We start from the raw sequence: 26412 nt of genomic DNA, 5'->3' as shown, positions 1-26412 counted from the left end.
TTACAAAGTAAACTACCTGAAATTTATTCAGGCAGACAGCAATGTGATCTTAAACATTCACTTTGCATTAATCAACTTTGCCTCAGATAAAACGCTGGCAGATGGTAGCTATTCATTTAAAAAGTGACAGGTTTTCCTTACGTTTTTGTGTGGAAACCCCCACATGCACGCTTCCCTCCAAAAACTTTAGTGGTTTAATTTGTCCAACATGCTTTTCTTTTTTTTTTTTTAATACAGTCCCGTTATTGGGCAATTTCACAATTTGGATAGTCAAAAGAGGTTGTAGGTGAATTTAAATGCAGTCTCCTTTCTTTGCCGTCTGTGGAAGTATCTATTTTTATATATATATATGTGTATATATATATATATAAAAAAAATTATCTCAAATTTGGCAGAGGTAAGATGGGAATGAGGAACACAACGCAAGGAGAGGCGCAGGCCCAGGACGGACGCAGGTTTGGGACCGTTGGGTGATCTGTAGAAAGTGCTAATGTGAAATAGCACTTGGCCGTTTGATGTGTAAAAGATTTGCTGAAATTTTAGCAAAATATTCTGATGAGCCAAGGAAAGAACAGCCTGTTTTTTTCAAACCCTAGCATGTGTTTTCCTTTATGTTCTCGAGTGCTGGGTGAAATCCTTATTTTTCTTTCTAAAATGAATTTTATGAATCACCTGGAGAATTGATATTTACATTGCTGGCAGTAAAATGTAATGAAATTGTGCATTATGGTTCAGTATTTCTACATTTAGGATTTTAATGAGTATTTTATCTGTCCTTTTAAATGGCTGCTGTGTATATATTTTATTTCTAGATTAGTTATGGATTACATTTTTATTTCCAAATAACAAACATATGCAGTACTATATTGTAAAGGATATGATACTTTGTATAATTCATTGTCATTCTAGTCCATAACACTAATTTGATCTTCCAAAGGGAAAGAAACAAAGCTTTTGGTTTGCTTGTAATAAAGAGTAAAATCTTGATATTTTTTCTTTCTTTCTGAGCTTTTTTCCTAGTCTCAAATTATTATTTTTTTTTTTTGCACCTAAGAAGTAAATAATACAAATTTTTTCAGATTCTTGGTTTGCACGTGATTTGGATTTGTAGCTTTGAATTCCAGTGTCATAGCCTTTCTAATATGTGTCACAGCGTGGCTGGATTTTGTGAATTGATATATAATGAAAAGAAATTCCATGTTCTGAAAAACGTTTTTAGCAAAACAGTTTTGGGAGAAGACCTACATCAACATTAATGTTTGCTTGCTTTTTTTTGTTGGTTTTTTTGCAAGCATTAACCTGCCTCAAATACATTGAAGTTTGAAAGTCTTGGTTGAGGTAGCTGGGGACATCTCGGTTGCTGGTCTACAACAGAGCAAGAATTCAGTTACCCGGTCACCTTTAGTTACCCGGTTACCTTTACCCAGTCCAGCCTGAGCGCCCATACTGGGGAGCTCAGGACCCTGCTCAGCTGGCTTCACTTCCACTCGCACTGTAACCACTCCACTTGTCTCTGTTGACTACAACTGCCGTGACCACTGGGTAGGAGCTTTCTCTGGGGTGTGCTTGGGTGGTGTAGACTGGAAGTTCAAGCAGTATTTCTACAAATGCTTCTTTTCACACCAGCTGTGGGCTCTTAGCATCTCCTGTGGGCATCAATGAGTTTCAGTGTGGGTGTTGAAGGCACTGTCCAGGTCCATGGTCATGCTCGAAAAATGCACCCAAAGGTGTCTCCTGGTTTTATCTCCTTGATTCCTCTGGGATTACAATTGTATATGGAGTTGTAACATGCACATGAGTGCATAAGCAGGTGGTTCCTGTTAACAAGTAGTGCACCTTGATGGGATTGTGGAGAGGTGGTAGAGTGAAATGGTGCTTCTGGTCCAATGTCCACACAGCGCGTTATTTCAGGGGTTTTTACTTCAGACCAGGTGTAGCCTAGTTCTTGAGGACTGGATGTCCGTAAGGCAAGGGTGGAGCCCATTAGATCCTCTCCAGGAGCAACACCTCCTGGCTTAGTTCCATCTGAAGGGAGACAGTTCAGAATCTTGGAGATCAGTCTGGTGTGAGCTGAGGCACGCTAGGCGAGGAGGGCTGTGAGAGTCCCCTTTATAAATCCTCTTCTGAATCAAATGGAAATGCTAATTTAAGTTGACCCATAAAATGCTTGATTTTGTGGTTTACGATGTCGTTTCTTCCCTAAACGTACAACGTTACACCTAAGCTGTAGTTCGGTTACAATCGATGTGCCAAATTGTACGATGTAGTGTATTTAATGGAAGATGGACTTCTGAGTCCCCGAAACTGCAGTTTTATCGATTTATTTCCTCCTCCTCTTCCCTTTTATACTGCTCAGCCCAAGTATCTTGGGAACGATACCTGTTATTGGTATGCTTTGACTCATTATGATGATTAATTTACAATCTCTCTCTCAAAAAAAAAAAATATTGAGAAGCTATGTAAATTACACCCATTTGTTTGAATATCTTTGACAAATACAAAGAAACTGAAAGGCTCTTTTTTGTTCATCGTTCTATACTGAAGGGTTTTGCAATCTCCTTATTCCCTTGGACAGTGTTTTCCCTTTCTTGCCTTTGTCCTTTGTCCCTGTCTTTTCCTCCCTTCCTCCTGCACATATACTCTGATGGTCCAGTGGACACAGTCATTTTAAAGAATGCTTTCCATTTCAGAGCACTTTTTTTTTTTTAATTGTTTATGTTTATAACCTCGCCTACTTGTTCATCATTTTTCGGTTTAGCTCTCTTAATTTCCATTTTACTTGTTGCAGGCTGGAGCTTATATTTCTGTCTAATAGCAACTTGAAGAACGAAGGAAACAGCAGTGGAAACGACATCAAAAGCAAATGTGATTTTCTTTTTGCAGAAGAATTACAGGAAGAATTTATACCTGTTAACAGTGTTGTTTCTAATAGTTACTATGAGGAAAGATGTATCGAGAGTGGGCACGATGTTTCTCTCACCAATTTTACCATTCCTAACTACTTACATTGTTTAAAATAACGATGTTTCAAATGGTTTTAAAAAAGGTGTAAATTATTATAAGTAAAACAACAGAAAATGAATTTCAACTTTAATTTTTGTTGCAGTTAAGTCGTATTCTGACTACGAGTTTTGTTAACTTGTGTTTGATAACTTTTTTTTTAAACAACGTATTCTGCGTATAATGAAGATGTGTGTCTGTTTGGAATATGGAAAAATCTTCATGGAATGAAGTATTACGTAATAGCATGAAAAAATTTTTGAGTGCATATTATACTCTGTATATTACACTCTGTATATTAGATATGGAAGAATTAAAAAAAAATTGAAGAGGAGTGATTTGAGAACATCTGCAATTTTTTATTTATGTAAGAGAATATCCCATTTTTAATTAAAGATGGAATTTAAGAATGATAAATGGCACCGTTACCTAGTAGCAGTTAGTTTGCAGGCATTTTTTCCCTACTGTTCCACAGATTGCTGCAGGTTCAACGGTGCCTTTGGCTTTTGTGAGCAAAATGCATTTCCTGCTCGTGACAGAACGGTTGTAACTCACTAAACACGGAGCAGTTATCATGCGTAGCGACATCTCTATGTTTAAACCCTGAGGAATAGAATTATTTTAAACTGTGCACATGCAGAAATTTCCTGGTAATCAATTTTATTAAAAACGTAACAGCTAAAAATTTTATATCCCAAACGGATTTGGAGAAATAGTGCTAAGGATGCTAAACTTAGGCAAGAAGAGATGAATTTCGGGGAAAATTGTAACAAAGGCATTATTTTTATTTTTTTGAGAGTGAACTGATTTCTAAATTAACTTAGGAGAATTTCTCTTGCTGAAGCTATACTGCAATAAATTGTAGACGAGCCAAACCAAGATGTTATTTCTGAAGGAAGCATGCTACATCGTACTGCTTACAGCGCCAGACGTAGCTTCTGTCTGCTCGTAGCCATTGACAGAAAAACAGGAATGTGTGCTTTAGACCTGGTTTCCTTCAAGGATGTCCAGTTCGTCTTGACACAGGCTGAGGCTCATGTTGGAGCTTAATAGGTGTGGATGGAGAGGGGTGAAAGCTTTGATTAGATAGGTGGTTCTCTAAAACCAGCCTATTTTGCCATTTTTGGCAAGTTTTTGTAGTTTTTTGGTCTTCAGTATTAGGCTGGCCTTTTTCTTGTTTGTTCTTTTTTTGACTTTATCCCTTAAATTACTACTTTTACGCTATCCTCATGCAAGATTAAAGTTGGCTCTGAGTTATTTTTACACCCACAAGTCTTAGCTGTATAGTATCAAAGTAGGAGGAAAAAGAAGTCGGGCAGGTGCTTTGGGAGTAACTCGAGTTAGCCCCGCATTGCCATCAGGTGTTACCCATCTCTTGGTATTCCTGACTCTCAGGTGTCCCAGGAGCAAAGAGTAACTTCATACCTGCCCTTGTTTCATACGAGTCTGCTGAGCCTGCTGGTTTTGCCTTTTCTCTCCGTTACTTCCACAAAACTTCGGTATCGTAATTGGGAGAGAAGTTCAGTTGTCTGGGCTCCATTGACCATTGTGTTTACTGATTGCTTCAGATGATCTCTTCAAGATACCAGTCAAGAGACCTATATGAGAGAGGACTTGGTTACAGAGTCCTCATAGCTATCTGTCCTACCCTGTTGCGTCACCATCTACCCAACGCTATACAGGCAGAGTCTGATTTGTGGTAGTGCTTACTCTCTTGAGGTTTTATGCCGGCCTTGCAAAGGATCTTGTGGCCCCAGGCTAGCTTGGAACCAGACTTTAGTGTTTTCTGTGGCTCTTGAAGGATTCAAGTCTAAAGTGCTTTAAACCCAGATCTCAGGTCTTGCCCAAGAAGGCGGAAGCTCTCTAGGCAGAGGTAGTAGAGCAGTTTCAGAATGGGAAATCCAGAGTCTAATGTAATTATTCAGAATAATAAATGATTAAACCTACCTTTTCTTCTTTTTTTTTTTTTTTTTAGCACGGAGCAGAAAACCTAGAGAGAGTGGTCTTGCATTGAATTAATACTCATTCTGGTATAAATAGGTTGAAAAATCCTTATATATATTTTTACATATCAATACAGAAAAAAAAATTAGATTTTAATGTTCCATGCTTTGTTATGATGAGCAGAGTATTTATTTAGTATTTAAAAGTAGACATCTATACTTTTAAAATACTATTTTCCAACGTTAACTGTTGTATGGAAGGTCATTGACATTGTGGATTGCATGGGGTCTCGGGAGTTCAGGCATGGCTGAAGAGAATATTTATGGTGGCTCTGCCCCTCCTGCCACTAGCAGGCATTTTTCAGGGGACCGTTCTTGGATTTTTGCACGTGATTTCAGTTTTCTTAAATGCTGGTTGGGAAAAAAGTGAAGGATATAATGGTGTTTTTTCTTGTGCCTTTAAGAGACCCATTGGTGGGTGATGAGACCGATGTGTTGAGAGCACGGGTGGAGCCGCTGTGTCTGAACGAGCGGGGTGAACGTAGGGGTGGCAGGGAGGGAGTTCGAGATATTTGTGTGCTTCCTGCGTTCTTAAGCAGTATGAAGGATATTTCAGCTGGTTGAGATGAAGCTCAGCAGCTGCTCCGAAGGCTCCTAAGGAAAGGGGGGCCTGAATTTTCTTTATCTCGAGCATCTGCCTCTGACCACAGATGTTGCTGGGGCTCTGCATTTCTCGTAACTGGTAGTCTTGAATTACAGGGTTGATAAGTAGTAATAATGAGAATGGGTTTTACTGGATAAGATGGGACTTGAAGATAATATTGTTACCTATTAATTGCTAGGTACATACCAAGAGCGAATCGTGAAGAGGAGGGTGCAAAAACTGTGCGCAAAGTAAATGCTTTGCAGTGGAGGAAAACTCCGCAGCCACGCTTTGGACTGTTAGATAATCGCTGTGCTATTTGCTGTCCTGTTATCTCTTTAGCTCACTTTTCCAGTGGATTTTGGTCCATACGTATTTGTATATATATACACATATATTTTTGGTCTCCCAGCACATGCTGTGGAATGTAAAACCGTAACTTCATTAACTCTCATGTGTAATATCTTTAATTTTGTCGTTACAATGCCAGTGTTAGCGGGTTTCATAGAGTGAGCCATGGTGCATTTAAGGTAGAATATGCCGTAGTTTTTTTGCAGATTGCCAGTATTAACGCGCCAGAGCAGCCTTCTGACCACGGAGCCCAACCACGCTTGTTCTATTAGCTGTACTTGCTTAGTTTTTTGCTCAGATGGATAACCAATATGGAACATTCTGTCCACAGAAGTCTTATTAAAGAGGTTAGAGCATCCTGCTAATTAGGAAAAACTAATTAGGCAGATTGTTGCGCCTGTAACCAGAATCTTATATTTTAATGGATTTTGAAATGCGGTATACTCACTTTTCCTATTGTAAAATACACTTTTCTTTTAGATGTCTGGAAATAGTCTTCTTGAGGAGATTATGCACTCAGAGTAAGAAAGCAGTAACAATTTTTGAATTTATTACATAAACTGTAGAAGAATATATGCCGTAAAATTGTTGAAATCATTAATTCATACCAGTCAAAATTGGTTTGCTACCTTCAACAGGAAGGTAGATTTAAAATTTCACTGCCCCAAAGAGGAGCTGGATTAAGTTCACATGAAGAAATAATATAGTTTGTGGCTGCGTTAAAATTAGGCTTAGACGGTACACGAACCTCACAAATTACTTGTTGGCTACTTCAAGCTGGAATCCATCGACCACTGTTTCACTGAGTCTTGGGAACTTTCATCATGTTTAAAGCTGGGTCAAATCCATTTGTGAGTGCTTGAGCGCTCTTGCAGTGCTGTTAGGGACTTTCGGTCTGGAAGCTGAAAAATAAACCCAATCTCAGCTGTGGGGTGACCTGGAAGCAAAACCGTTGGGGTTGGTTGGGTTTTTGTGGTTTGCATTTTAATTTCTGTTAGGTACAAATGACCGGTGCTGAGGCATTGCCTTGGTTTACAAGGTGCCATCTGGAAAGCAAGGGATGATTGTGGCTGGGGAGAAAAACTCTGATTTGAGATATGCTTAATACATGTACGTTGAAGATGGGTTTCTCCTTAATGTCTACTTTGAAGTCCTTTTCAGCTGTGCCCTGCTACAAACTTTAATTAGTCTTAACCTTTTTTCAGGCTTGTCATCCTGCATTTTGCAAAATGCTTTGGCTTGTGGATAAGCCGTGTAGCCGGGAGCTGTGGGCAGCGCCGTGCCGTCTGTCTCAGGACCATCCTTTGAGATGTCATTCAAGATACAGATGTTGAAATTGGTGAGACGAGGTTGGCGGCCATCTGGACGGCGGCCATCTGCTCCTTCCTACAGAAGCAAGGAGAGATGCGTTTGGGGGTCCATGCCTCTCCTTGTCACAACCTGAGTCAAGACGATTCAGAATTGCGTCTTTGAAGCCTGATTTATGAATATTGGATTGCCAAGTGCTTGGCACTTAGTGATGTAAGGGGCTAGGAAGGGAGAAACGGACAAATACTTCTAGTCAAGTAAGATTTAGGAATGAGCTGTATAAAGGGACTTCAGTGAAGTACTAAAGGCTTTAGCGATCGTATAGCTCAGGTCCATCAATGTGGAAGAGAAACCATGGAGCGAAGGGAGATGCAGCTTGCTATGCTAACCGATAGAAAACGGACGGCAGTGTCCCATCGGGGCATGGAGCTTGCTAATTATTTTGCTAACGCATCGGGAAGTACACTCAGATGCCGTGGATGTCTTTCCATATGAAAGCAGAACTGTGAATACAGGGACTGGAGGATGGAGCAATTAGGTCTGGTCCATTTAAAGGGAAGCCTTCCTAATTCCATCCAAGGAGGCTGAAAAGACAAAAATACTGCAAGACCTGTTGTTGTGGTGTCAGCCTCTGCCACCGTCAGACCCTCTATATTTGCTGGAGCATCAGCTCTGGCTTTGGCGAGTCAGATCTATGTTTGGCATCTGTGGTGACCTGTAGATTTGCACCCTTCCGTGCTCCGGCAGTTTAGTCTTCAGCCTGAAATCTGGGACTATCATCAACCAGACAGATGGGTCTGGGTGGTTAGCATGATGTCATGTCTCTTAAGCAGTTTATGGAACAGGGATGAAATTTATGGCAATAAATATTTTAGATTGTTTTTGTTTGGCTTCCTAAGGAGAAGAATTTCCTTAGGTGAGAGGTTATTTTGCAGGCGACTTTGCTGTATGATATATCCATGGTTTCAGTACATAGGAAGCATCTCTCCCTTTGGTGTCATAGGTTGGAATTGATACTTGCACTTAATAGCTTTACGGATTCTTGTTTAATTACTGGTCATTCTTCTGAAGTGGATGACTCATTTAGCCTTCAGCCAGCAGAGGTGTTCTGGCTCTCCATATAACTCCACGTATGCCTGTTTCTTTCTTGCATGTCTCCTTTCCTAGGGTAATAAAGAGAGAATGGATCTGAGGGGGGGAACGAAGGGCGTTGTGAACAAATTTGCGTCGATCCAGGTGGCTGTTGGTGCACGCTTGAACTCTCCCCATTCAGTCCTTGCCTGGAAGGGCGTGCTTGGCTCTGTCTTACGGCCTGTTCTTAATATTATTGCTGCTGTTATTAATACTGTAATAAATTAATAATCTGTCAGTCCATACTTCTATTTTGGTATTTCAGATCAGGAAGCTATTTAATTCTCCCTGCAGGACAGCGTGAAATTCCTTTGTTTCACCATGTTCTGGCACGGTAAAATGTTAAATTTAACATTAAAACTAGTTTTGGTTTTACTGTTGCCAGCTTTTCTTCCAGCATCTCGGGCTGTGCGTCCTTCGCTGTGACGTTGCGTGTGTCCTGGTAGAGGCCCGTTGCAGAAATACAGGCTTTGGATTTACCAAATAGGCATTTCTGTATCAAGAGACAGCACTTGGTCTTGTTGCATCGAGATCTAAATAAATTTGGTTGATCTCAATAAACGTGGATGTTTTGAACCTTGACTTTCTAATGCTTCACAGTTTCCTTACTTTGTCAAAGAGGATGACTGGAGTAAAACCATGAGCTGATTACTCCCTGTATTAGATAATTATTTCTTAATGTGGGAGGGTTATTAAGAAGAATAGATGCGAGCGCTCTCGGAAAACTCTTTGTGGAATAAGGTTTAAGTACCGCTGTAAATAGGATGCATGTTCCTTTTCATGCTGAGTAAGATACAACTTGGCTGCTGAGGGATTAATATGCCAACACCCAGGACAAAAATCAAGGAGATCTTGGAAAACTCCTGCGAAACACATGGTGACTCTACTGTCGTTAAAACTTGGCTTTATTCCTGTGATGTATTGTCACCCTTGGATTTTAGGTGGGCAGTAGGTGGAGTTTGATTAAAGACCAGCCCTACTTCTGTCAAGATATGTCTCTGTGCATTACATCTTTGTTTTCTCACGTCATGTGTTTGTCTTATGATGTGCCAGTGGCAAATAATTTAAATTTAAAAATTTTAAAACTTGCTGGCATCCATGCACAGCAGTGGGGAGGCTGCTGGGCAAAGGGGCCATCAGAGGATGAGCGGTGGTACAGAAAGGGGCGTTGGGTGTCCTTCTGCTGGAGAGCATCGATGGCCAACTAAATCATGGCTTTTCTTTGGGAAAGCCTGAATCGTCATAGAGGTGAAATGCCTGTTTTCATTGAAAAGACGGCTAATTTGATTGGCGGTGGTTTTTTCCCCACCGGTGACATTCTAAAAAGAAACCAAAGGTTTTTGGGGGTGGCTGTTAAAAGTTTGAGTCTCTTCAATATGCCAAAATAGGAGTTTAGTAATGGGAGTTAGCCTTGTAAAGTCAGACCTTGTAATCGTATTTTTTGTGTTTATTTGTCTTGTTTGGTTGGGTTTTTTGTAAGAGCTTTTTCTGAATTATGGAACTAAAGGCAGGACAAGATGCTGCAAGTCTAGTTTGTGTTTTATGGAGGGCTCTAGAGGTGCAATAATCCAGAGGATGGTTGTGAGAGGGGTGGTAATAGGAAGGATAGTAATGATGACTTCATTTTTTTTATGTATTTTAGAGTGTTGAATTTTATTTGTGTAAGTTTTTTAAAACACCAAGGTTGATCTGTGATAGTGTATTATCAAAAGTTTTGTTCTTCTAATTTTGGCTGGTACACTCTAGAACGGCTCTTCTGTCATTCCCAGCAGCTTTTCATAGAAACTTTTCCCCCCACTTAAATATTTTTAAGATACTTGCATTATGCAAGTCCTTGAAATTAAGATTAAAATTGCTTCCCCCCCCCGTTGCCCCCGTGATGGCATATGAATGTGTTTTTGCCATAGTGGCACTTACCCATTTTGGATTATTTTCTGCCTCTGAATATTATGTGATTTCTTGTTGAAGTGAATGACAGGTTGATGTATGACACACTTGAGATGGTATTGAGCAGAGTATAGTTGGAAAATTGCAGTGATAATTTTCTTTTTACATCTCAAACTTACACGCCATTGAGGAGGGGGGGAAAAAAAAAGTGTAATAGGCAACTCAAGAAAAGCATAAGGGGAAACCTTGAGAAATTACAGGGAAATTTCCATAACAGACACACCAGTAATGCTGGCTTAATAATGATTTCCTGTCATGAACTATTTTTATCATTTGCCTGCTCTCTGACGTGGCATTCTATTTAACATTTTTTTGAGCGCCATGTTTTAATCAGATTAAGCTCAAGGAAACCGATAGGTATCTGTTTGGCTCATGACTTCTGCTTCTGTTTCTGATTTAGTCACAAGACTATTGTTGCTGGAATCTTTTAAACCCCATTTTGCTTCCACTCGCAGCCGGCGCGTGGCTCACGGTGCGCGAGCCCGGCGGTGGTGTGCCAGGGATTTTCATGATATACGTGCAGGGTACATTATGGAATTATTTTGGAAATTAAAGGCAACTGATAGAAACTGTCTCTTCTCGTGTGATTAGCTAGCTAAAAATAACTATCTATTTTTAGTTGCAAGTGTGGCAATGTTTCTTAGGAACAAACTCACCCAAAGCCGTGTGCTAGGAGAGGCTGGTCACAAATAATGCTGCATTCTGATCTCCTTAAGCGTTTTTGCTTTACATAAGAGAGCACTGGATATTCTTGCATCCTTTTACAGTGTGCAACACTAATAATGCTTCCCATACAAGAGTTGTCATGAGAATAAAATATAAATACATATAGTTTTAACCTTGATATTTTCACGCTGTCAGTCATTTTATTAAACTGAAGACAGCAGAAAAGTTTGAAAGCACAGTTCTTAGTTATGTTCTCCAATGTTGTGCATGTCCTGCAAGTCTAGGAAATGACCAAAAAAAACCCCAGAAAGGTGCTGTATAACTATAACATTTGGAATTATTGGTTGTGCTTGGACGTTATTGGACTTAGCACCTCATTCAGTGGTCTCAGCATCTTGGAGCATGGGGGAGGACCAGTAGCCTGGCTTAGAAAAAGCTCCGCCTATACAGGCTTTCGTAATTTCCAGAGCAAAACCCATGTATTAAATTTGTAATGACATCTTTTTTTTTTTTTTTTTCTATTGCAAATAGAGATTTTTGTCCACACAGGAGAGAGGATATTCAACAGCTTGGTTTGTGTCGTGTCTTCCTTCGGTGTGATATTTATTTGGTTGACGTGCTAGCAAACTGTGAGCCTAAGAATTAATAAAGGTTATTAGATACTTTCCGTAATAAAATTAGCTGACCTTTAACTAAGAGCATTATAGGGGAGATCTCTAAGTGGAAAAATGACAGAATGCATTTTTAATATGGTAGCCATTTTATGACTAAATCTTACAACATAGAAAGTCCACGTTGTGATTAAATATTGCTCTTGACTGTAAATTTGCAGGCAACCATGGAATAGGTGGAATTTTTGTGTTCAGGACAGAATTTAACCCCCTCAGTTACAGTTTCTGCCACTTCTTCTATTTGGTTCCATTTAAACAATACAGAAAAATGAAGCCGCAACTTCATTTTCTATAGCATGAATGTCCTTTGGAACCCGCAGCAATGGGAGTTTTCTGTGGTTTTTATTAAGCATGATTATATGCAGATTCCTTGAGCGCTCACACAGACTGCCTTGGGTTGCTATCGGGCGTACGTGATGCACACCCTGTCGCTGGTCACACGCAGTTCGCTGTATTAGTGTGCTATTATTTATCAATCTTTCAAGGGTCTGAGTTTATCTGCCATTTTAAAGAGAGACTTACTACAAAACACAGCGTCGCACATGACGTTTATGTGCGCACCTTTTGTTTTTAAGTTGGGAAGAGGATACACCTCATTTCCAAGCAAATTTTCCTAATTTTTTTTTGGTACTAACGCAGGGTTTGTACGAAATAATGACATTATTAATTGTGCCGTTAGCTACAAAAGACCCTATAAAGTCTTTAAGGATAATCTGTATTTTTATTGTTATTTTTGAAGCTTTGATAATGCGGGTAATGATTATGTTATGGCTTGGATTTCAGGTGAACTTCAGCAGTACAAGCAAATCTGTAGGTTTTCAAATTTTGACTAGGTCTTCTAACATTTGTTGAAATCCTTACAAGATATTCATCTATTTGTAGCATCATATAGGTCTGTCTCCCCATCTGTCTCTGTTTTTCATGACAACGAGGCTCTGGTACATTTTTTTTTCCCCACTTTTGTACTTATTCATTGAAGCCCACTGTAATGCTGTTTCTATCATAGTTATTTGTCCAAAGGCTTTTATTGATCATTTGTGATAAAATACAAGATTTCTTCATAGGGAGAAATTTCAACCAGCAATCGGTGAATTCTGTTTAATTAGAATTAGTTTTATATGGTAGGAAATCTAATGTAATCAGAACCCATTTATGAACTATTAAATCAGTAAATTGCTAACGTACTGTGGTGCCAAAATCTAAAGAGCATACATAAAATGTTCTCGACGAATTATTTTCTGCTAGGCCTTGTTTATTAAGGAATTCATACACCTTTTATGTTTTAGAAGTAAGGGTATGAATCGACGGGTCAGATTCCCTCCAAATAAATCCTTATTTAACAGGATATCCCTGAGACTTTTTTTTTTTTTTTTCTTCAGTATTGGCAGCCTGACTAAAATAGTCTCATCTGGTTTAACTAAAATCTTTGCATTACTTGGCGGTGGTTTCTTTTGTACGTGGTGCTTAGAGCTCATTGAAGCTCAAACGGTACAGGAAATGCAAATCATGCAAATCATCCTCACGCTGACGATGTACAGTGGCGTGATTGAGCAGCAGTACGTATGGCTCGTGGGCTGACCACATGAAAGAAGTCATTTAAAGACCAGATGAGCCCAAGCTGGGTTAAGTTAGACTATGTGTGAGCTTCAAAGCTTATAGAATAGCATCCTTTTTAAAAATAAATTTATTTTATTAAGAACACCTGCACCAAGTTCTTAAACAGTGAGAATGTGTATAGATGAAGGTTACATTAAATATACGCCATACTTAAATCAGAAGGGCAAAATTGTTATTTTTGTGGAAATTCAGGTATGCATTCGCATCGGTGGAAGTAGACCACAGTCTAATGCGCTGCAAAAAAACCCCCTCCAGTTTGTGTTTGTTGTACATAAAAGCCCAACTCTTCTCTGCCTTTCAGGTAAAAATGAAAATAAATGGAAGATAAAAGGGAATTTTGTCTGTGCAGAAGGGTTAAGAACAGGCTTTCTGTAAGTGCTTGTGAGTGGAGAGAAGAGGGAGGTTGAGTGCTTGCTGCTTCGAATTTCTTGGTAACCTCGAAAAAAAAAAATCCTGCATTTTTATTTTTTTTTTCTGTACTTCTGAAGAGCTTTTTCTGTAGTTTCAGGGCTGTGTCCTTTCAATAAAGCTGAGCCCTTGCTGCACTGTGTAACTCTGCACCTTGAAGGTGGTGGGGTTGGGAGAGAGGCTGTGGTGGGAGCCCTGGGCTTCATCCAGTGGCTCTTGAGATGGACGTGCAAAGACCCGTAGGCACAGCCTGAGTAACGGCGCTGGTAAAAATTGCTAATAGAATAATAACCATTTTTCATATAAACTTGCAATAAAAAGAATCTTTTTTTAAAGACATTGTTACTCCTTACCAAGGGTAATACTCAACATGGGAGGCTCTTTTGCTTCTACCAAGTGTCTTAGAAGGGTTTGGGTTTTTTTTTACAGCCCTCATGTGCTTTTCTCTGGTGTTTGGATGTTTTTTAAAAGTTGAGATTCATTCAAATAATGTAACATGACACAAAGCTGGAAAATGTCATTCTTCATCCAGTGACTCTTGAGATGGACGTGCAAAGACCCGTAGGCACAGCCTGAGTAACGGCGCTGGTAAAAATTGCTAATAGAATAATAACCATTTTTCATATAAACTTGCAATAAAAAGAATCTTTTTTTAAAGACATTGTTACTCCTTACCAAGGGTAATACTCAACATGGGAGGCTCTTTTGCTTCTACCAAGTGTCTTAGAAGGGTTTGGTTTTTTTTTTTACAGCCCTCATGTGCTTTTCTCTGGTGTTTGGATGTTTTTTAAAAGTTGAGATTCATTCAAATAATGTAACATGACACAAAGCTGGAAAATGTCATTCCTGAACTGTTTCCGTGTAATCTTGTTTAATTTTGCCTTGAAACAGTAGCCCTAGGAGGTCTGTGGTGGGACTGGTCAGGACACTGCGCTGATAGATGTAATTTTGGCTTGATATTCTCTACTGGTGCCCTGCTCCTCCTTGGTTTTGCACTTTCTACTAATATCTGTGGTGATTTATCCAAACACAGGAGAAAGAAGAAAGGAAGAAACCAAGTTTTTGTACTTTTATCTACTGGTTTGCTTCATTCTCATCAAGTCAATCCACAGGTCCTGTGGCAGCAAGACAGAGGGAGATTTTCCTTTCCTTTTTTTTCCCCCCAAATCATTAAATATATTCCATCTAGGAAGCCAAGAGGAGCATTTCCCCCTTGTGTAGTGCCTTCAGGCTGGGGCAGCTCCCGCTGCGCTGAGCGTGTACAGGTGGTGGTCATAGGGCTCAGTGGGGGGGGGTTGGGTTCAGGTGGGGCTGGAATGGATAAGTTCCTTCCTTCTGCGTGGTTTGTTTGTTTATTCACTTCTTTTCAAGAAAAGAAAGTGAATGAAGGGATGGTGTCCTGAAATCATCGGAAGGTGCTGGGGTAAGGAACATGGTAAATAAATGCTGTTTTCCTGAGTCGGTTTGTAGGGTCATCCTCTACAGGGGATATTGGTGAGACTCCTGGCACAGGCTTCTGGGCACACGTTTCAATGTCCAGCACACACTTAGTATTTTAATAGAAGCAGGAATTTAAATCACAGATAACATTAAATTATCTTTTATACCCAGTGCAAGAAATACCAAGATGCAGGAGCTCCCAGAGAAAGCAGAAAAGAAATTTTACTGCTTGTATCTATAATAATTCAATGTAATTGAGTATCCATTTCAGTGTTTGACAGGAAGTAGAGCTTACTTAAATATTTGTACCTAAGAGCACAGGGCTGTACAAAGATCTTTGAATTTTGAAGTTAATTTGTTTCTTCCAGCAATATAGAGAGAGATACACAGAAAATTAATCCCAGATGATTGTACAGCTACCAGTGCTCCAGAACTTTTTTGGCAATACTTCCCAAAGAACAACTCTGCTCATCTTGACAAACAGCTTGAGGAAAGTTTCCTTTTCAGGAGCCCCTGAAAGTTTTTTTACGTGTAGTCCAAAGGCATTGCTGCAATAATTTTATTATTTGGTGACCTTGACCAAAACTAAATCACTTTGCTCAATTCCTGCAGATATGAAAGCCTGTTGGCCAGCCACCTCGAACAGATTTTTAGCTTTTTGTGATGGGGAGATGCATGATCTTCTCCTGATAACAAATCAGCTGTTGTCAACAATTTTCTTAGCCATGGTTTAAATAGCTTAATTCAGAATGTAGTGTGCCTCACAGTTTTATGGTGGAATTTGATAGAAGTGCAGAAAGTATATAATGTGTATGGTATATGTACATGTTGTGTATGTGTTGTATATCTGTCTGTGCATGCACACACGTGCATATACACGTACCGTCTGTGCCTGAAAATGTGATATCTGAAAACATCTGAATTGCTGTGGACGGTGTCACGAAGACAGCGTTTTATTTTGGGACATGTGTCAGGTGCTGTGGTGAGCAGCGTCCGTGAGATATGTAAACGGTGACGTGATCATTCATGAGCTGATTAAATCACTAAACCATGACACTCGCTTATCTTCGACGCCGGCTTGGGCTCCTGAGTTCTCACTGTGGCACTGGTTCTCTCCGTGGCCCTCGATAAGTGAGCTCTGGCCTCAGTTTCTTAATCTTAAAGATTAGAAAGCATCTGAGCATATTCTTCTGACTTTGTTATGTATGACTTCAACCCCAGAGGTGTGGATTTCTCCTGTATGTTACTGGGGAATACTGGGCATGCAGCACTGGGTGCTTTATTTAATGGTAAAGGGAGTTCAGATGTTTCAAGATCCCAGAGTTGCAGATGAGAGGTGATGGGAAAACATAATTTGTAAAATATCTGGAAGCCTAAAAGCATCGTTATTAGGTGATTATTTCATTATCGGATTTGCCTTGTGGGGAACACCTCAAAGTGCTGCGGCCCTGGGGTTCAGTCTGTGTACTTGGGGAATATATCCCTGGTGTAAAAATTGACTTGAACGTGACTGTGAGTAACTGGTGTAGTTGTTAGCCCTGCAAAACTCTCAGCCAGGAGCTGGAGACCATTTAAGAAATGGGCAAAAGGCTTCAATTTCAGAAGCATCAAATTCTCTCACAATTTTAGCACATTTCTTTGAATTCTCTCCTGTATGTCTCTGCTCTTGTGTCGGTCCCCCGTGTCAGGAGCTCCAAACTGCCTTGCCCAAGCTGCAGAGCTGAGACCTTTTGATTCCTTCTCTCTTGCTGGTGGCATTCTAGATAGAGGTGTGTTATGATAACACACAAAATAATCTGTATTGATGTCCTATCATTTGACACTTAAAATCGTGTTATGTAAATGGAGATAAACCAGTTTATGGTATATGCCAGGCACGATGCAAATTTTATTTAATATATATATGACTGAAGGGTTACATTCAATCCAAATGCTTTCCTTTGTGATCTTTAGCCATGTTTGTAGAGAAACCTCTCTCAAAGCTTAATTCAGAACAGACAAAACAATTATTTTTTTTTTGAAAGTCTGATGAAATACGTTTGGCAGCTTTTGAATTTAGGAGAACATTTGTCTGACTTCTTTGAAATCTCTCTTCAGTCGGTCATTCAGCCATTTCGGTGTAATTGTTCAAATCTAGTAGCGAGCATGAGCTTTGCCGAGTTAAAAAATGATCTAATAAGAAAGTCTAGTGGCTGAAAATAGTGTGTAATACACGAAGACTGAATTTTTCCTTATTGATATGTTTTTGAATATTGGTCTACAGGCTGTCCCGGTGGTTTTGGTGAAGTGCTGGTTGATAAATATCTCCATGTAGGTAGGGCTTTGGTCCTCTGGTACCTACCAGTAAGTGGGGCTCTCCTGCAACCTCTTTTTTGGTGGTCTCGGAGACTGAGCATCACCTTCTACCTGCAGGAGATGCTGGAGGAGCAGTGTGGAATGCCCAGCGAGGTGTTGCAGCGGTCACGGGCACTCAGGGCTAGCGAGTAGCTCATGTTGTCCCATGGTAATATTTCAGAAATAGTTAATGATATTTGATTTTGACTTAAATGGGGAAATCAGAGAGCCACTACTCTCCTGGCGACTCCTGGCTAGTTATACTGTGACATCCCCTCTCTTCTAATGGCACTTTCTCGTTTGGTTTATTCCATAGATACAGATGTCAGATAGACAGATCTGGAGGCTCTTAAGCAGTAAATAGTCTTATTTCAATTTCTTAGAGAACAGGAGTGTCGCTTTATGGTACATATACACTGTGTACCTTTAAGCTCAACGTGTGGCTGTTTCTTATAGGAAGAGAAGGAAGAAGATTGACGCTGCCCAATGTAGGGTTGAACTATCGCATGAACGCAGAGCAGAAATGTTGAAATTGTGGTGCTGATTGCCAGCCCGCTGATCCCATTGAATGGTTTGCCCAGCTTATATTACGGCAGGAAAGTTGCCGCTATGCCACAGCAACAAATATTGTAGAAGTGTGAAGGGCGGTCGTGAGAAATAAATATTTGCACTTTCCTTATATTTTTTGTAATACTTGATTAAGAGATGGTTTTTACATAGGCATGTGAAGGCGTATGCACTTTGTGAATATCTAGTAAAATCACAAAGTTATTCCTAATGTTCTGTGGTGCTGCCTGCTCCTGACAAACATCTGATACGGATCATATGCCTCTAAAAAGAGAAGTTCCTCGAGCAAAATATCCTCATGAAAACAGGTTGGAGATACTCACATTCTCTCCCTCGCATGTTACATTTTGGCACGTTGTGGAAGCAGGTAGCATATCTACTACCTGCTGTTGAAAGTGTTGAAGATACTGAATTATTTATTCCATCTTCTGCACTATCCAAACTCGTTTTGGGTAGTTTGACACATCTCGGTCTTCCATATGGATACTTCATGGTGACAGAGTTGCCAGCTGCTCAGGTTTTATGACAGTCTGAGTTTTTTCGAGGACTGTATTAGTTTTCTGGGAAGAATCCTGCTTTTCCTGAGGTCCCCATTCGTAGGCAGTAGTTATGCCTTGAGCTGATGCTCTGGAGTGGGAGTTTTTTTGGGAAAATTAGCTACGAGAGCATTAGCTTCCACAAAAATATTTTTTTAAAGGACTCGCTGTTTATAGATTGTGTGAGATTAAATCGGGGCCGTGGGATATAAGAAAAATGTGAAATACATTTGCTAAGAAAACCAAGTTCCTTTTAGCGATAGTCTTCAAATTTGTGAAAAAGTGGTTGGATGTCAAGTGCATAAAGCAACACACAAAAGAGTCTGAAATGTTTTGGAGAATAGGATTCTGGGGGCGCTTGAAATGTAAAACTGTTAACTGGTCTGCTAAGACCCTGCTCGCTTTCTATGTGATTGCAGCTGTTGTTTTAAAAGATAAAAAGTGTAAACCTGAAAATCGGGAGAAGATATTTTAAAATAAAGGAAAATCAGCCACGGTTTTACTTTGCCATTCATTCTAGCAACTATTCATATAAACCTTTTTAAGGGAAGCTTTCGTTATTTCGGCGAGTCTGTGCTGCGCTGAGTTTGATTTCCCCTTCAATGCTGTAAATCGGTTTTGCTTGCAGTGAGGTCCATATATCCATGACATCGACTGTCTCTTCTGTGTCATCCTGGATCCAGACTGACACCAGATGATGTGAAGTAACGTTCCTCAAAGTCTGTTGTTCAGCAGTAGTGTTGTGTTTTGTAGTGTTAAGACTTCTCCGTGTTGCTCCAACCTCTCGGGCATAGTGCATTTTTCATGCCAGTCATTTGACGTGCTTGGTTTTTCTCCAGAGTTGGACAGGTAAGATACACGACGAAATGAATTTGCAGACTTTAAAACAATAAATAATGCTATTTAAATGCTACCTAATTGAGTAGAAAATGTGTTTTATGAGTCTTTTTCTTTAAAAAAAGTCTTTTCACTGGGTATGACTGCATCCTGTGTAGTTACCCTGGGTGAATCTGTTGCCTTCAAACGCTGTCCTTTCTTCTTACTTTCTTTTTCTTGCTCCGGCGCAGCATATATTTGAGCAGGGTTAATCCATACATCTCTCCTAGGCCATCCAGCAATGGCTACTTTTCCACTAGTGGGTTGTTCTGCTTTGATAAGATGCCTTTGCTTCATTATTTAATGCTGATGAAATCTGGACAAAGAAGATGATGTGGATTCACAGCTTTCTCCTTCCCCCCATCAGCACAGCTATAGCTGCTTGGTCTCGACCTCTCCCTTCGTGGAAACAGAGAGGACGACGTAGCCCATGGTGAACAATCTGGCCACTAAAGTAAAAATGTGCATCTGTCAGTAATTAATTGAAGCCAAATTTAATTACAAATCAGGGGGAAAAAAAAAATTGTACCACCCAGTTAATAAAATTCAAGAAGCTTCAGTGCTGTTGCCTAAAACCCAAAGTAAACCAAACAAAATATTCCCCCCTCAAATGTCTAAAAGTTTTATCTGTGAGTGTCTCTTTCAAGCTTACTTCTTGACGTTAAATAGGAAAGTACTTTTGATCAACTGCTTTCACATCCTTTTCGGTATCTTTTTGAGTTGAAGGTCATTGAAAAAAGTGGTAACGTGTTCAAGGCTAGTTCTTACCCAGTTGTGTCAGCTGGGGATCTGGCCCCCAAAATTAGGTTGTAAGGTCGGATTGCATGTAAATATTCCAATCGGCTATTTGAGATAAATTTTAAGAAGGAATTGAGAGCGAGCCCAAATAATGCACAAATGAAATAATGCGTTTATGTAACCTCTTGAATATTTTAAAGGTGAGAGATTTGCTATTACTCAGCTTCAGCCCCATTCTAGCTTTGCTGGATAAGATCAGTTGAGGTCAGTGGGTTGAGGCGGGAGGTTCTCAAGAACTCTACCCATGGCCCTAACAGAGGAGTCCGGAAATCTGGGTGGCACGAGGAGACACAGGGAAGGGTGGGACGTGCAATAGTGGGGCTGGAAACCCACCCCCTTCTGTTCCAGCTGTGTCAAATAGCAGATGTGTGTGCAGAAAGTTTAGAGTTTTGTTTGGGGTTTGGTGTATGTATATGAAGAAAGGGAAAATGCATTTGATTTCTAGGCAGTAAATTCTTTTGGGAAACATTAACTAAGGTCTGTCCACAGTAGCAACAAGAATTTCATCTATAGTCCAAAATAACATACTATAAAATAAGGGAGGGAGAATGTATTTTTAAAGCAAAATACTAAAAAGGGATTGGCAGTATGAGTTCAAACGAGCTATTAATTTCTACTGTATTTTAGTACACAAGACAAACCCCAAATCCAAAACTATTGAACTGGTAGCAGCCATGAATATTTATCACTGTGTACTATATGTACATATAGTAATTACAGCAAGAGGAAAAAATATTTTTCTTTACAATTAATATTTGTAAACGTTTATGAAAGTACATAACAAATAAATAAGACAAACACATGGCCTAATTAAGATGAAAGGCATGACAACCCTTGTGATTTGTTCTGAAAAATAAAGAACGTTAAAATAGTAAGACTTAATTATTTCTGTAAACATTTCAAATTATGCTCTATCTAGAAAATCTTAATTTATGAGATATATATTATAATATCTATAAGTATTTTGACTCTTGTACATTCCATGCAAAAAAAATTATTGTTAATTGATTATTTATTATACGGTATACTGTCATATATTATCACTTATTAGTATTTATTGTTCAGAAATTCAGTCTCATCTGTGGTTTAATGGGAAATGGAAAAGCATTTTATATCTGATTGCAATTCGTGTGCAATTCTTGGTCTAGTGGTAAAAATGCAACTTCTGCAAGTTGATCGTATAAAAATGGGTGTAATAATAAACAAAAATAACTGGTCTGTTTAACATTCCAGGCATTAATAATTCTATTTGATACACAGTTTACACTCGAAAAATACCTTACAGCCAAATCCCTGGACTTGTCTGAATTACTGGGCTGAAATGAAGGAGCCAAAGCCCTCGGGTTTGATCTGGTTGAAGACGCTGTCATCTTTGGAGCCCTTGTTTCTCAAGGTGGATGTGTTTATGGTCAACCTCTTGTCTTCACCTTGACCTTTAAGGAGGCAACACAGCCGAGCAGTGTTCGATTCTTCTTACCCCAACCGTGCTTGCCTTCACCAGAAGGATGAGCTGCCCCATATCTCACTGCAAATGGTTCCCCTAACAGCTCCTGTTATTTGGTATAAAATCTTCGTTGGTTTCTGATCAATGGGAGAACATGTAGCCATCAGAAGTGGCGTGACTGCGGTGTTGTGTGTTGTACGGTTATCGACCATGATGTGTTGGGTTGTAGTGCCTGTGTGGTCTCCGGTGGCACCCTGGCTTCGCTCCGCTGAGTGCACAAGAACCGTGCCCAGAATAAAACCAAAATTGGGGTAAGAATCTGAGGGTGTATGACTCTGCCTTATGACGTTAGGCCTGCCAACTGGCATTTCAGGAGAAAGAAATGTACTTGCAGATATGGTATAATTTGGCGCTTGGCAAGAACAAAGCGGTCAATGGCTTGTGAGAAGTACGGTGGGATTTGATGCCTCCAAGTGCTCCAAGGTTTTAGTTACAGACTGGTGCAAAAACTCTTCTTCCAGCCGCATGCTCCCCTCCTGAAGGATGGGTGAATGTCAGTTCAGTCAGTGCTGTCAAATAAACAATAAACAATCTTTTTTTTAGTACCTTTATCCCCCCCAAAGGCTTGTATTTGTAGTGATATCCAAATCTTACTCTGTTTTATTGTAACACTGCACCTGGCAAACGAAGAGTGCTCGTACCTCTTTTCTGAACTGCCCGATCTACAATCATAAACTCATTTTACTGTGGGTGTAGTTGTTTTGCAGCAGATATTTATGACCTTGGATTTCATTTGCAGTGCAGGACGGTCCCTGCTGCTGCTGCAGGATCATAGCCTACAGCGTTCCTCCTTTTCCAGGGAGAGCTGGGTTATCTGTGCTGTGGCCACGTCCGTCAGTCATAGAATCATAGAACCACTTTGGTTGGAAAAGACCTTTAAGATCATCGAGTCCAACCTTTAACCTAACCCTGCCATCCCACCACCTTCGTGGTCCTTCGTGCCAGTAGAGCTTCTGCCAGACAGAGGGAGTATTCCAGTGCAACTCAGGTGCTGCTGTAAACTTTCTTCGTGCCGTAAGCCTGGTGAATTGGAGAGTTCAGCCTCCATATCCATAGATACATAAATATGCCCTGTGTGGTCTCCCAAGGGGAAGGCAAAATGTGGTTTTAGTTAAGTTGCATGGGAATTTAATTGAAAGATTTAAGGCAGTGCCATAAAAGAGTAAATCACGGTTACGTGACATGAAGATTTATAAAGCAAAATAAAAATACTTTAGCACCTTTACTTCTATGATTTGCTCGATAGAAATTGAAACCTATATTAGTCATTTTGTCTGATGGTGATTTAAAAAAGCAAAGTGGTTTTTTTTATATATATTTTACAGCTTTTCAGCCCTTTGGAGTAACGTAACGGGGAGGACAATAGCAAAGGTCAGAGCGTTCTCCGGACACATCGTGGCTCTGAATCTGCAAGCACACTTAGCTTCCTTCCCGTGAATATTTGTATGAATTAAGCACATGCTTAAGTTAATAGTCCTTCTGACTTCTGAGGAACTACTTATGTGAATTAAGCGATGGAGATTAAGCACAAGCTTAATGTAAGACCGGAGCTTGTGTGGATGGTGGCCCTGAAATTTGGCCGGCCTCCAAGGCAGCGATGGTCCTGCTCGACGCAAGAAGGTCACTTGTAACACAGAAAAATACTCGGGGATATTTCGGCGAGAAGAGCTAGGGCAGTCGGGTTAGGAATGTGACCTTCAGCGCAGGTTTTGCGACGATCTGCACCATATTGAAGAGTACTGTATGCGGTGTATGCTGTAGCGCCGATGGGTCTAGATAAGAATACCATAATAGCAGTTGAAATGTGGGGGGTTTTGTATAGATGGTACGTTAATGATGTAGCTGTTAATTTGAATTTAGCAGACGTTTTAAATATAGGTTTCTCTTACAGAGACAAAAGTTGCAATTTAAAGCTCTTTGGTGGTCTAAAAACAGCTTAATTCTCTAGTAGCATGGTAATAAGTACTAATCCAGCTTATACAGTGATTGTAGTATGTCATGTTTGTGAAAGATTGCCTAACTCTGCTTTCTCTGGGTTTTATGTTAATTTTTTTAAATTAAACATAAAACCTTATAACATCTTTATGCTGAGATAAACTGTTCAATTTAACTTGTGCTCAAGCAGCAGCTGTCAGGAATTATCATGTTGCGAGCGTTCTTGCCATCACCTTGTGTCTCTACCTCCCGGATACACTCTGTGGGATGATAAAGCTCACCTTGTTAGGATTTATTACTTAAATAATAACCCGAGGTAAAATGAAAGTTGATGTCACGCGGAATGACAACTGACATATATTTATGTCGCACGTTACATTATAATAAACTTTCCTTTCTTCCCCTTGTAATAGGTGTTAAGTGGAAATACGCTCCAGCATATCCTCCAGTGCCCTGCGTGAGTCCATTAGCCGTGTATGCGGCTGCTCTGTGGGCATGTTCGCGGGGACTCGTGCTGTCAGGTGTTATTTAAGCTCCTACCGCTGGAGAAATCGGTTATCGCTGGTCGTTAGCAGCTTTTATCCCAGTAAAGAAACTCGTGTTTGTTGGGTTAAATTCTGGAAATGCTGGGAAGTAACACGAGCGAATCAAGAAGGGGGTTTTCTAATAATGTTACCGCTAAATTGGTTGTATTATTATTTTTTTTTTTTCTGTAAGAAACGTAAGCAGTGTCATTTCAGGCTCTAAATCCGAGTTTGCAAGTAATGGCAACAGTGTTCTCTTGACGCTGGTTTATCGATGGGCTGGGCAGTGATAAGCGATCTGCTTGTTAATTGAGTCCTATCCCTTCCTGTTTACAGTGGAGAAAATTTGGGTCTACGTCTTGCAAGATTTCCAAGTTTTTGGCCTTTCTTGCCTTGCTAGAAGTCAGCCTCCAGCTCCCTCTAATGATGCTATTGAATCCTCCGGTTTGTCTAAGCCGGTACTGCAAACATTATTTTCCTTTCCTGTGGAGAAACCATCTTTTTTTTCTTTTTTTTTTCTTCCATATTCCTCTCGTAGTTATTCCTTTGTCCATCTGAGTGAGTTCAGATATTTCAGAGCGACGCGGTTTTGTCTAAGCTTAAATCTTGGATCTCATTTCTCAGTGTGCTCCCCGGTGCCCCCCTCTCCCCAGTCGTCATGTTGACCTTGGCACCCCCACCGTCTTCTCTTTCCACTCTTGCTTTTGTGCCTTGCTCTGTGCTGCTTCCCATGTTTTCCCTCCCAACGTGCCATCTCTCTCTTTTCCCCCCATCTCTTCGTTCAAACGCAGCCAAGTTCATAGATGCTACCCCGCGTCAATTCAGTTTTCTTCCTAACGCATTGCCGAAAGAGGTTTTCTGAAAAATCAGTAAGGGAAGGCATCGGCTATAGTGCAGTCTAGAAATAGCCAAAGTTCTGCCAAGCAGCTAACTTCTGCCATGTTTGGGGTCTGTTTTCTCCTGTTTGGGTTTTTCCTTGTCGCTCTGGTGCTAAGCTCGCAGCCGTCTCCGAGCAGGGGGATTGCATCCCCCGTAGCAAGTTTTCCTGCCTCTGCTTTGAGTCTGGCAGCCAGGTCGTTGTGAGGGCCAGAGGTTATTACTCTTCATGACAAATAAGCGATGACTTACGTAAAACTATTTTTTCCTCTTAGTATGGCTCATAATAAACCCGAGCTCGTATCTTAATTGGCATTCTGTTTGACAGTCCCTTTAGAACGATCAAATATTTGATGAACAAGGCAATAACATTCATCTCTTACTTTCGTAAGCCTTTCAGATTAGCATTGACTCAAGTTGATGAAGATGGATACAGGATCTGTTCTCTAGGAAGTGTTTGTTCTGTAGATACAGATTATCTAAGGACGGGCTGTGTTAGCATAGGTGATGTTATGATATAAATATATCTGGCTATTTAGGGAAGTTCATGAGTTTTAAGGTTGTCAGCCAGGATCAGAAGTTTTTAATATTAGTGATGTCAGTTTGGCGGTAGTCTTGAACACAAGATCCATGTAAAAATAGGAAGAATAGGAATAAAATAGGATGAAGAATAGGAATAAAAATAGGAAAGGTTTTAAAAGAATTAAACGCTGTATAAATCATTTCTGAACCTGAGCCGCTAAACTAGTGGATAGCAAAAAAAGAAAAGTCAGAAACATGCTATTTTGAAAAGTAGTTTATTAAAGCTTAATGTTTTATGTGCAATAAATACCTGGTCTCAATTATTTATTTTTTTTTCTTTTTAATTCCTTACGATGAGAAATGTCTATGGCTCTGTAGTTCTCTATAGGTTTGGGATTCAGTTTGCTTGAAAGCAGCGGTAGCCAGGGGACAGGAGATGCTTGCGTACCTTTGGTGAAATGCAGGGAAATTTGCCGCTGGTTCCAGCAGGGTCACGATTTCATATTACACGTTTAAATACATTCATTTGCTGATAGCCTGGTAAGTTTTACGAGGCTAAGATAGCAGCTTGTTAGTGTTGTTTGTGCCTGCTTTATATAATTGAAGGATGCGGGCTGTGGAATAGCGGGAGTGCTATGGCAATGCTGGGGTGCAAGGCTAGAAACAACATTTCATTATAGAGGATACCTAATAAAAATGTGAAAATAAAAGAGGAAAAGGGGGGGGGAGGAGGGAAAAAAGAAAACCAGACCATACTAGATAAGTGCACTGCATAAATCAAAAGGGTTTGTGTCATAACATGAACATGTGCCATT

General features: G+C 40.0%; 1 protein-coding gene across 1 annotated transcript in view; it reads left to right on the top strand.

The window, feature by feature from the left end:
• The window catches only part of GTDC1 (glycosyltransferase like domain containing 1), a 180801-nt gene that overhangs the window by 59709 nt on the left and 94680 nt on the right, over positions 1-26412 (top strand). The gene's annotated exons all lie outside the window — the stretch shown is intronic.

The sequence above is a fragment of the Egretta garzetta genome, unplaced genomic scaffold (genome assembly GCF_000687185.1).
Source record: "Egretta garzetta isolate BGI_Z169 unplaced genomic scaffold, ASM68718v1 scaffold197, whole genome shotgun sequence".
Taxonomy (NCBI): domain Eukaryota; kingdom Metazoa; phylum Chordata; class Aves; order Pelecaniformes; family Ardeidae; genus Egretta; species Egretta garzetta.
Note: the sequence above shows the minus strand (reverse complement) of the source record. Positions and strands in the feature narration are given on the sequence as shown.